Source organism: Pan paniscus, chromosome 8 (genome assembly GCF_029289425.2).
Source record: "Pan paniscus chromosome 8, NHGRI_mPanPan1-v2.0_pri, whole genome shotgun sequence".
NCBI lineage: Eukaryota > Metazoa > Chordata > Mammalia > Primates > Hominidae > Pan > Pan paniscus.
In genome coordinates this window covers 86,979,365-86,991,701 of record NC_073257.2, presented here as the reverse complement: position 1 = coordinate 86,991,701, position 12,337 = coordinate 86,979,365, and the positions used below count along the sequence as shown (strand labels likewise).

General features: G+C 48.6%; 1 protein-coding gene across 15 annotated transcripts in view; it reads right to left on the bottom strand.

Moving 5' to 3' along the window:
* The window catches only part of KAT6B (lysine acetyltransferase 6B), a 207,005-nt gene extending 197,768 nt beyond the window's left edge, over positions 1-9,237 (bottom strand). For 3 of the 15 annotated variants that reach the window (XM_014346492.5, XM_057298933.2, XM_034930888.4), the window contains exon 1: positions 8,472-8,644. The gene's annotated coding sequence lies outside the window, so the exon portion shown is untranslated. Of the gene's footprint in view, positions 1-7,362; positions 8,200-8,471; positions 8,670-8,785 lie in introns of those variants that run through there. The other 12 variants (XM_003813006.5, XM_003813008.6, XM_003813007.6 and 9 more) reach the window with 9 other exon arrangements.
* Positions 9,238-12,337: the final 3,100 nt, after the last annotated feature.

Sequence of the window (12,337 nt, the reverse complement as noted above, 5' to 3'; positions counted from 1 at the left end):
GGGACACCAAGTCCATGTGCCTGACTAGAACAGGTATATGCTCAAAAGGTATAAAGAAATTAAGTTGGGCCAGGCACAATGGCTCATGCCTCTAATCCCAACACTTTGGGAGGTCAAGGAAGGAGGATTACTTGAGGCCAGGAGCTCGAGACAAGCCTAGGCAACACAACAAGACCCTACCTCTACAAAAATAAAAAATCAGGTGGCTGTGGTGGTGTACACCTGTAGACCCAGCTACTCGGGAGACTGAGGCAAGAGGATCTCTTGAGCCGCTCAGGAGGTTGAGGCTACAGTGGGCTATGATTGTGCCACTGCTCTCCAGCCTAGGCAATAGAGCAAGACTCTGTCTCTAAAAAAGACAAATATAATTTAAAAATGAAAAACAGAAATAGGCCAGGCGCAGTGGCTCACACCTGTAATCCTAGCACTTTGGGAGGCCAAGGCGGGCAGATCACGAGGTCAGGAGATTGAGACCATCCTGGCCAACATGGTGAAACTCCATCTCTACTAAAATACAAAAAATTAGCCAGGCGTGGTGGTGCGTGCCTGTGGTCCCAGCTACTCGGAAGGCTGAGGCAGGGGAATTGCTTGAACCCCGGAGGTGGTGGATGCAGTGAGCCGAGATCGCGCCACTGCACTCCAGCCTGGCAACAGAGCCAGAATCCATCTCAAAAAAAAAAAAAACAGAAATAAAGTTGGCTGTGAAAAAAGCCAAGCTGTGGTGTGTGAACGTGACAGATGAATAGGAAGCCACTGCAGGAGCAGGTGACACCATAATGCACAGGGAAGGGCATGCACATACACACACAAACCTGTTGAATGTTTGAATCACTCTGGCAATAGTAGCCATCTACTCTGGAGGGAAGGGTGATTGAAAGAAAAACAAAAGCAACCAGTATTTCATCTCTGCAAACATCAATCTTGTTCAACTTATATTTATGAGCCTAACTCAGCAGCAAGCCCAGAGCAGGCACTCAATAAAACGCTGGTTGAACTGAATATTTAATTCCCCATCTTTTTAGAGTAACACTAAGTTCTTTCCCACTACTCATTAACAAAGAGAGTTTTCAATTCATAAGCTAATAATGTTTTCCAAGGATTTCTAAGAGGCTAAATCACCATAAAAATTATCATTTCAACTAATACATATTATATTAATTGCAAGTTTAATTTTTCATGTCATGCTCTCCTAGTTGACAATATCCTTGTTATGTCATTAAACTATAATTGTGTAAATGTGCTTCAACAAACAATAACTGAACCATCAATAAACTATTATGGCTTCCATAATCCCTAGCAAAGATTAGTTTCAACATCATCATCATAAATTAGTAGAGACAGGTCCCAAATCTCCTGGTGAAACCCATGAATTAGGTTTGCATAGTTATCCCTGCATTTAAGTGCTCAATAGTTTCAGTCTCTAAAATTTAATCACACTGTTAGGAACCTCACAGGAAATTTGATCCCTTGTAAAACAGAGGAATTTAGAGACAAGATGAAAAGTCATTTGAAGTCATCAGGTCTTTGGAGCCAGGGTACACTGATTAGTAATGATGTATTATAACTAAGCACTTTCACTTAAGAAATAATCAACTAAATTTAGAGTGTCTTTTTTTGGCATTTAAAAATTCCTATTCAATCCTAGATTTCTCCCTAATTACAAATTAGCTTTAGTTGGTTTTTGATGACAAAGACCGAGAATAATGTATTAAGGGAAAAAATGTGATTTTTTTTTTTTTTTTTTTTTTTGAGACAGTCTTGCCCTGTTGCCCAGGCTGGAGTGCAATGGCATGATCTCGGCTCACTGCAACCTCCGCCTCCCGGGTTCAAACGACTCTCCTGCCCCAGCCTTCTGAGTAACTGGGATTACAGGCACATGCCACCATGCCATTGTTTGTTTGTTGTTGTTGTTTTTATTTTTAGTAGAGACGGGGTTTTACTATGTTGGCCAGGCTGGTCTCGAGCTCCTGACCTCGCGATCCAGCTGCCTGAGCCTCCCAAAGTGCTGGGATTACAGGCATGAGCCATCACGCCCGGCCAAAAAATGTGATTTTTAAAAAACTTTTTAAAATAGAGATACAAGGCCAGGCTCGGTGGCTTATGCCTATAATCCCAGCACTTCGACAGGCCAAGGCAGGTGGATCACCTGAGGTCAGGAGTTTGAGACCAGCCCGGCCAACATGGTAAAACCCCATCTCTACTAAATACAAAAAATTAGCAGGTGTGGTGGCGCATGCCTGTAATCCCAGCTCTTTGGGAAGCTGAGGCAGGAAAATTGCTTGAACCCAGGAGGTGGAGGTTGCAGTGAGCCAAGATTACGCCATTGCACTCCAGCCTGGGCAACAAGAGCAAAACTCTATCTCAACAAAATAAATAAGATAAAATAAAGATACCAAAAAATCTAAATAAATAAATAAAAATAGAGGCGGGGGTCTCCCTGTGTTGCCCAGGCATGTCTTGAACTCCAGGGCTCAAGGGATCCTTTCAATGTAGCCTCCCAAAGTAGTGGGATTACAGGCATGAGCCACTGCACCTGGCTGAGAAAAATCTGACATCTTAACTTTTTTATGATTCTTTGGAAAGATAGATTATTACAGGATTCTTTGTTAACTGTATTACAGATGTCTTCAGACCAGATATCCAGATACCCTGAAAAATTCAGGTTCCCTTTTGAGAGTTTCATAAATATTATAGCTCTACTCTAAAAAATAAGCACATGTACCCATATACACTGGTATACATTTTTAAGGGTTAACAGACCTTCTGTCATCCACCCATGGACCACTTAAGGTCCACTGGCTATATACAGAGAGGTATTTTATCCAGTTTCACAATAGTTAGCTTTGTGTGCTTTACTTAAGGCATGTTACATCAAGAGTAAGAAAGTTATTCTTTTTGGTTTTGGATGTTATCAAAAAACAGGTTTCTGACATTTTAATCAACAAGTAGGTGTGCTGTGATGGGAAGTATCAGAGTCAGGGATCCAGTCCCCATTCTGCTAGCTACCTAGGCTAGGGGATATTGGACATGCTACTAAATCAATCTAAGTCTCTGTTTTCTCTTCTGTAAAAATGAGAATACTTCTCTGTTTTACAGAACCGTTAAGAGGAATCACTGAGATAACAAATATGAAAGCAGCAAGGATGATGGCAGACACATAGCAGGAACACAATAAAATGCTAGCTCATAAAAGGAAAAAGGGCAATACAGTCAGCTGGAGACCTGTAAAATCTAATCTGGCTGAACTTCTGTCTATATGACCATTTTCTCCTAAGAGACAGGAGAAGTCAGCACCTGGCTGTTAGTTATAGCTGCAGAGAAGTAAAAATTCAAGACAGAGAACAGAAAAAAGTGAAGGAAAGCAAAAATAGATTGTAATGGTGAGGCTGGGGTCAAGAAGAGTGTATTTTACTCATAGTTATACATTGTTTAAGGTCAACAAAGCTTTAAAAAGATAGTACTGCATAGAAGAATATCTTCTTGACCTCAGGGTAGGAAAAGTCTTAAAACAAGACACAAAAGGCACTAACCATAAAGTAAAGACCAATAAATTCGACTCCATTAAAATTAAGAACTTCTGTTCATTAAAAGACACCATAAAGAGAGTGAAAAGGCAAGCCACAGTATTTGCAACACACACACATGACAAAGGACTTGTATTCACAGTAAATAAAGAACTTCTAAATAGCAATAAAAGATACAAGGCCCAACTTTTAAAAGCAGGGTGGGAAAGACTTGAACAGAACTTTATAAATGAGCCTATCTAAATGGCTAAAAAAGTATATGAAGAGCTGACCGGGTGCAGAGGCTCACGCCTGTAATCCCAGCACTTTGGGAGGCCAAGACGGGCGGGTCAACTCAGATCAGGAGTTTGAAACAAGCCTGCCCAACATGGCAAAACCCCATCTCTACTAAAAATACAAAAAATTAGCTGGTTGTGGTAGTGGGCACCTGTAATCCCAGCTACTCAGGAGGCTGAGGCAGGAGAATCGCTTGAACCCAGGAAGCAGAGGTTGCAGTGAGCCAAGATCACGCCACTGCACTCCAGCCTGGGTGACAAAAGCAAAACTCCGTCTCAAAAAAAAAAAAAAAAATATATATATATATATATATATGAAGAGCTGTGCAATCTGATTACTAATCAGGTAAACGCAAAATTTACCATATTGGCTAAAATCATAAAAGCTAAAAAGGCTGAGATTGGAGAGGGCGAGAAGCAAGGGAATTCATATATTGCTGGAGGGAGTGTAACCTGGTACAATACTTTAGAAGAGTTTGGTACTTAGTAAAGATGAAGACAAGCATACCTTATGACTAGGTGACCATACAATTCATCATCTAACCCTAGATACTTTTGAAAACTAAAAGTGCTGGGATTACAGGCGTGAGCCACCACACTCAGCCACATAAAACTATTTATTTAATCCCAGCACTCTGGGAGGCCGAGGTGGGTGGATCACCTGAGGTCAGGAGTTTGAGACCAGCCTGGCCAACATGGCGAAACCCCACCTCTACTAAAAATACAAAAATTAGCTGGGCACATGTCTGTAATCCTAGCCACCTGGGAAGCTGAGGCAGGAGAATCACCTGAACCCAGGAGGTGGAGGTTGCAGTGAGCCGAGATCGTGCCACTGCACTCCAGCCTGGGCAACAGAGCAAGACTGTCTCAAAAAAAAAAAACAAACTATTTCCTTTTCTCTCAGTACAAATGTAGGCATGTGTAAGCACGTGGAAAACTGAGGGTACACTGTAGAGAACTAGGAGACTGAAAGCCAGATCACTTAGTTACGTCTTTTACTAATTGATATGTGAAAGTCCATGAGAGCTTATGAAGCACATTAAAATTATTAAACTTCCTCATCTACTTTCTAATACTCACGCTATTTACCTTTCATTCATGCTATGCCTCACATCTGACAGTTTCCACCCGATCTTCAAAAGCAGTGTGTGAAATAAACACATGCTATAATAGCAATGACATAATATCCACTCTACTCAGAAGCCTAAGTGTGGCTAGTAAGCAAAACTTCCTCTGCCGACCATGTCATGACCATCAGCCATTCCCTAAATTCCTCCTTTAATGTTAAAAACTTCCTCTGTCTCTCTCTTTTCTTTTCTTTTTTTTTTTTTTAAACCATCACTTCACCACCCCAACCTTTAACTCTCAGTAGAAGTTCTCGGAAAAGAAAAAACATGTGCATTATCCTTTCCTTCTTAAAAACATAAAATACTGTCCAAATTCATTCTGATAAATGTGTAAAGAACTTATGAATGGCCGGGCGCGGTGGCTCACGCCTGTAATCCCAGCACTTTGGGAGGTCGAGGCGGGCAGATCACAAGGTCAGGAGTTCGAGACCATCCTGGCTAACACGGTGAAACCCCGTCTCTACTAAATATACAAAAAATTAGCGGGGCGTGGTGGCAGGCGCCTGTAGTCCCAGCTACTTGGGAGGCTGAGGCAGGACAATGGCGTGAACCCAGGAGGCGGAGCTTGCAGTGAGCCGAGATGGCGCCACTGCACTCCAGCCTGGGCGACAGACTGAGACTCCGTCTCAAAAAAAAAAAAAAAAAAAAAGAACCTATGAGTAAGAAAAAAATGGAGTGTTTTATTTCAAGGCTATGCCAAAAAATCTAGGGTATACAAGTAAGACAGGAAGAATGCACTTTAAAAAAAAAAACACAAAAAACCTTCTTGGGGCCCCATAGAACTAAGACTGTTCGAACACAACTAATTTCCATTTGCTACTTCCACCTTCTGTCCATATAGGAGGGGCCCTCATATGCTCTACCCTGAATTTCCTTGGTACCTCCAACTCCAAACATACTTGGTTCGTTGGTCTTCATTTCCTATTTCCCACATCTGTAATTCTTTATCACTACCCCTTCACAACTTCTGTCTAACACTCTCTTTAACACGTCCCAACACCTTCTACCAATTACAGGGCTTAAACTCCTTCATGGGGCATAGGACACCATTTGTAATCTAACCCCTTCTCTGCCTTTGCCTGGTCATCTCCTACCACTCCCTGCACTCTGCCCACAGCAAAGTACTAGCAAATTCAAAGCTATGCAAAATGTCCTATCCCAAGGTATGGTGCATGTCTCTTCCTGGGATACCCTGCTGCCGGACACTCCCTTGAAGACTCCAGATCAAGTTTAACATAATGAATCCAGCGTATCACGGGTCGCCATAGCTCACGTCTGTAATCCCATCAGTCAGGCAGAGGTGGGCAGATCACTTGAGGCCAGGAGTTCGAGACCAGCCTGGGCAACACAGTGAGACCCTTTTCTCATTTTTATAAAAAATAATAAATACAGCCTATCAAACAACTTGTCTCCCAAACTAACACCTTTCTCTGCCCCATTCTCACCCCTGGCACAGTCCACCAAATCACATTCACCGAAAATTACTGTACAGCTCCACCCACTTTCTTCACACCTGCCGCCTTGTCCCACCCCTACCAATCCCTTGTCCCCAGGAGATTTTCTGCCACAGATTTTGCAAGTTCTAAGCAGCCTCTCTCCCCTCCCTTCATATTTAAGTTTGCTCTGCTGTCTTAGCATCATCTTTCAGAAACTCTCCCAAGCACAACCATCCCATCCTTTCACGTTTTTTAAAAATACTTCATACCCCAAAGCTAGCAAACCTCCTTCTTATTCCAACATGCGATCCACCCAGATACCTCTTTCCCATCACTGCAATCGTACCTGCTCCTCACATGTGCCTCAATGCCTCCCCAAACCCCTCAATGCCTCCCCAAACCCAACACTCTGCACCGCTTCAACTCTACTCCACATCCACCACACCCAAACCCACCTACTCTGCGCCCAGACAACTGCAATCTCGCCTTCGGTATCATCTCACCTGCCCTCACACACCCCTCGGTCCGCCTTCCACTTCTCTCAAATTGCATCCCTCCCTAACTCTCCCTCTGCACCTGCTTCTACACCTCCAGCTTCTCCTCCCACCCAACCCTCGCTAGTCTTCCTCACACCCTCGCCGGCCCCCCACCGCTCCTACCAGTTCACTCCCACTCAGAAATTCCCACTCAGAAATTCCCTCTCAGCCCCCGCCTTCCGACTCCCCGAACCCCGCCCCCACCCGATCCCGCCCCGCCCCCTCCGCCCTCGAGCCCCGCCCCTTGCCCTAGAGGCCCTGCCGGGGGGCGGGGCCTGTCCCTCCTCCCCTTTCCCCCGCCCCCTACCGTCACGCTCAGGGGCAGCCTGACCCCGAGCGGCCCCGCGGTGACCCTCGCGCAGAGGCCTGTGGGAGGGGCGTCGCAAGCCCCTGAATCCCCCCCGTCTGTTCCCCCCTCCCGCCCAGTCTCCTCCCCCTGGGAACGCGCGGGGTGGGTGACAGACCTGGCTGCGCGCCACCGCCACCGCGCCTGCCGGGGGCGCTGCCGCTGCCTGAGAAAGAAACTGCAGCTGCCGCCTGGAGGAGGTGCCGTCGCCTCCGCCACCGCTGCCGCCGCCGCCAGGGGTAGGAGCTAAGCCGCCGCCATTTTGTGTCCCCCTGTTGTTGTCGTTGACATGAATCCGACATGACACTGATTACAGCCCAATGGAGTCTCATTAAACCCGAGTCGCGGCCCCGCCCCGCCGCTGCTCCATTGGAGGAGACCAAAGACACTTAAGGCCACCCGTTGGCCTACAGGTCTGTCCGTCACCCACTCACTAACCACTCTGCAGCCCATTGGGGCAGGTTCCTGCCGGTCATCTCGCTTCCACATAAACACACCCCTCGACCCATCATCCCCCCTCCGGCACCACCCCGGGGGAGGGTCCACTGCCAGTACCAATCAACAGACCGCTGGGTCCGCCTCTTCCGGGCACCTATTGGTCCAGCCCTCTTTCTCTCTCCTAGATACCGCGCCACCTCTACTTCCACCTACCCGCCCCCTCCACCTCTAGGAAAGGATTGGGTCTACTCGCAGCAGAGGAGCGTGGCCTTATTGGCTGCAGACGACGCCAATCAGGAGGCCTTTTCCCTCTCCCCTCCCCCACTCAACCCCAAACCCCCTAGCCCGCAGCTAAAGTTTGTGTGAGAGCTGATCGCTGGCGGCGGCCGCAGGATTTAGGGGTGGGCGCGGGCGGGCGCGCGCGGGCGGGCACGCGAAGTTAAAATTCGAGGTTCTCAGTCGCCAGCTCCTTCGGTGCAGTGTGCGGACGGGCGCGCCGCCCGGAGCGTTCCATCCCGCCCCCTCCTCCACCCTCTCTCCCGTCCCGTCCCGGGCGACTACTCGCCCGCCCCCTGGCTCGCATCCTTCCCCCCCCAACACACCCCTACCCTGCCAGCCCCAGGCCGGGTGCAGGCAGAACGATGTCGCTGCAGCCTCCTCGCCATCCCATGCCTCGGGGGAGCAAGCCCCTACCCACCGGGCGTGCACCCCCCGGCTCCACACTCGCCCGTGTCTGCAAGCACGTGCACCGTTCGCCGCTGCCTCCGGCCACCCGGGTCCCCGGCTAACCTCGCCTGCAGCCCGGCCAATCGCTCGCTGCCCTTTGTTGCTGCAGCCTGGGTCTCCCCGCTGCCTTCCTCAGCCTCCGCCTCGTCCTTTGCCAGCCGCCCGGGTCCGCAGCGCCGCGCTCCCCCCGCCCGGGACCCACCGCCGCCGCCTCCTTCTCCTCCTCCGCCTCCTCCTCCTCGGCTCCGGGCTGCAGCGCACAGAGCCCGAGGCAGCGCCGCCCAGCCCCGCTCCCCCCGCGCCGCCCGCCAGCCCGCCCGGCCTGGCCGGGGGCGCAGCCCGGACCCCGCCCGCCCCAGTCTCCGCCCCGGGGGTACCTGCCTCCGCCCCGGGGGGCTCCTCTCGCCGCCCTCGGGGGAGGGCGAGGACGCTGGTGTCCGCGGGAGGATGGGGACGCCTGGGCCGTTTGGGGCGGGGAGTGTGCCCGCCAGGGCTGGGACTGAGGTGCGGTCCTCGCCAACGCGTCCCCACTCCCGTCGCTGTGGGCCCCAAACTTCGTCCTTCGCCCAGGCTTTGCGCCTTCGGGCGATCGCGGCAGTTTTGGGGTGGGGGACGCCTCGGGAGCTGTGTCTACCCTGATCGGGAGGAAGAGGGAGCAGTGACATTCAGCGACTGCGGACAGGGCACGGCGGCGGCATCCTTGTGTGGGAGTGGGGATGTCAGACGCGGGCTGGAGGGGGAAGCTGCCCCCCAGGATGCTCTCTCCCTGCCTGCGAGGAGCTGGCGAGCTCAGCCGCGTTCTGGGTGCTTTCTTGGGCGGTGCAGGCGGATGGCAGAGGGGCTGAGGCGGGAGGGGGGCGGGGAAGACCGCTGGGGGGCCCTTCCCCCCCTCTCTTTTAGCCAGCGCTGTAAGGAAGGCTGATGGCGAAGTTCGGTTTTCCAGGCTTCCCCTGGGCCCCCCGAGTTCCTGAGGCCCACTTGAGGGAGACTGGGGGCTCCTCTGGCCGCCCAGGCGAGGCCACTCTGACGCTGCCCACATGCCTCCCAGAGCTCTCTGGACTCTGAAGAGAGCGCCCCTGGTTCTTTCCGGAGGTGAATGGGATGCTGGCAAGGGAGACTTCAGAAAATAGGAAAGGTGGGCTGAGAAATGGCTCCTAGAGAGTTTGAGCACGAAGTTTCCCTCCCAGGCGCCATTTCTTTGAGAGGGGGAGGAGAACTATGGCTTTGCAAAAGAACCAAGTTTCAGGCATGGTGACCTGGGTGGAAAACCACCTGTTGCCTGAAGTCTGTCCCTGGAGTCAGGGCCATCTTGGGCCTGGGCATGGCTATGCAGGGTGCCAGGGAGGGGAGGCCCAGGCTTCCTGCCCTGGTTGACTCCTGCAGCCTCATGCCACTGACACTGCAGCGGCATCTTCACCTTCCCATTAGAAACCACTGTACAACTAGGTAGGTACTTTGTTAGGACAACTTATCTTCGTCCTTATCTCAGACAAAACAAGCAGCACACGCAGCCCTGTCTTCAAATGCAGACCACAACACACACTTCATTTTTTAAAGATGGTCTGCTGCTTTGGGGTGTGAGCTCCCTCTCCTCCTGAGCTTCTTGGCAGCAAGGTGAGAAAGGAACTTAGACAAAGGGCACAGAGTTGGATGAAAGGATAGAGAAAGGTCGAGGGGGAGCAGAAGAGTTGTAATACTACACTACAAACTGTCACCGGTTCCATTATAAACAGTTTTTATAGGTGTTTTATTACTTGGTTGTTAGTTTTTTAAAACACAAACCTCTTTAGATTAAATCTTGGCATTCACAGGCTCAGCCCAGGGAAACAAAACACAGAGAAAACTCCAGCCATCCGCTTGGCTACTTTTGAGTTACATTACTGATAAAACAAACAGCAGGTTGGGTTTCCTCAGACTCTGTCCCAGCCTCGTTTATTTAGTATCTTCAATAGCTTGCTCAAGGTGAATTTTTACAAACCATTAGTTAGTTCATAATTCAGTGTAGTTCATTTAGGTGTTTCGAAGAGAAGGACACTTATAAGGTGTGCTTTTTTATAATGCAGGTGCTGGGATTTTTATTCTCCAAGAAGTTACTAAATAAACTTAAGAATCCTGGCCCACTCTTTATTTAGGCTTTCTGTTCTTTTTTTTTTCTTATGGTCTGCCCAGATGCACTTTATTTTGTAAATTACATTTGTGACCCTCGGACTGCATTTTATCTCAAGCAATAAAAATAAACCATGCCTTAATTAAAAACAAGTTTGAAAACCCCAAATCTGTACACTCAAACTAAAGTACGTTAAAAGAAGCAGCTAAAGACAATAAAAGCCAAAAGGTCCACGTTTAAGATGCCTTCAGCCAATGAATTGTGGGTGATTTGTGAGCACCCAACACTCATTATCACTAATGTATTATTCCACAAGGATCTCCAGTGCATCAAGAAGTGAAGAGACACCTTAGAGAGAAATCGGCTATGTTTGCCTAAACCTGTGCTCTTGTAACCCCAGGAGATCAGGAATACAGAAGAGAGAAATGTCTTCATTCAACCTCTTGATATGTTTTCTTGAGATTCTGTTCTTAGCAAGCATAGTTCTGTAACGGGGATGTGGCAAGGAATCCGTAGCTTTCCCATTGATACTCCCCTCTAGGGTTACTTGTCCTTTGAGAAATCTGGCTCTTCAGATAAGTGGGACTGGAAAGGATAATAAGAGACACAGTCAGAGATATTTAATGCTTACTCCTAAACCGCTCTCTTATCTGTGGTATCTCAGGTCCTCTGCTGAGCTAAATAGCTCAATTAAGAAATTAACCTAGAAATAGCCTGAATTGAAAACCAAGCATGGTGCAAATTTTGCAAGCCTACTGGGCTGGAGGATTATGAATGGAGAAGCTTATCTGACCTGTCCCCCACAACCCCAAAACAGCTGCCAGCCACCACCACAGACCAGAACCACTGACTAGTTATACTGCTCCATGCAATCTACAGATCACTGGAATCAGAATGATCTGGGAATGAGTGTTTGAAAGACAGGTTCCTTGGCCCAACCCCAGAGATTCTGATTCAGTAAGTCTGAAGCGAGTCTCCCAAAAATATATTTTTAGCTCATGACTAGTCTTGAAGCTTACAGTCACTAAATTTGAGAAGCACTGGCCTAGACTAAATCTTCTTCTTCCCCAACCGAGGAAGTTACTTCTGTGAGTGTCTTAGCCAAAAGGTTATAGTCCCTAGTACTGGGCTGATTTCATGATCTGACCTATTTGTCCTTGAGTTCTGAACAAGAATAATAAAGTGCAGAGGAGCTGCAGGAACCTCTGGGAACCCAGATGGTTTGATCTTTTGGGTTTGTTTACTTGCTCTGAGGCAAGTCAGACAAACAGACTGATAAGAGGTACCACATCCACAGAGGCACTACCAAGTCCTTCTAAAGGAAATTGGGTAAGGAGGCACAGGCAAGGACGCTAAACGTATTTGTCCAGGGCCCAGCCCATGGTGAATTCTATTTACATTCAATTAGTCACTTAAAAAACATTGATCTACACCTCCCTTCCAACTGCCACATGGAATCCTCTCCCTTCATTGACTAGAAACTGACCCCACAAGGTCACAATGTCTGGTTACTTCAGTCAAGGGCAGAGGGGATGGGGGATGATCAGTCAAAGCATTAAACTGGTTAGGAAATTCTAGCTACAGCTGCCTTTATGAACAGCTGGGGTTATCTCAAATACCAGTATTCTGTACCCACATCTAATTTGTGCATTCCTGCTTTAAAACCTTTAACGTCTTTTAAATGCGTTCTGGACCAAGCCTAAACCCCTTAGTCCTCTAAAGGTATGCATATCTGCACCTCACTAGTATCTCATCTCCAGCTTCCCCGAGCCTGCCACTTGTCTGTGCCCAGCACACCCTGTCCTCACTGCCATGCCCTCAC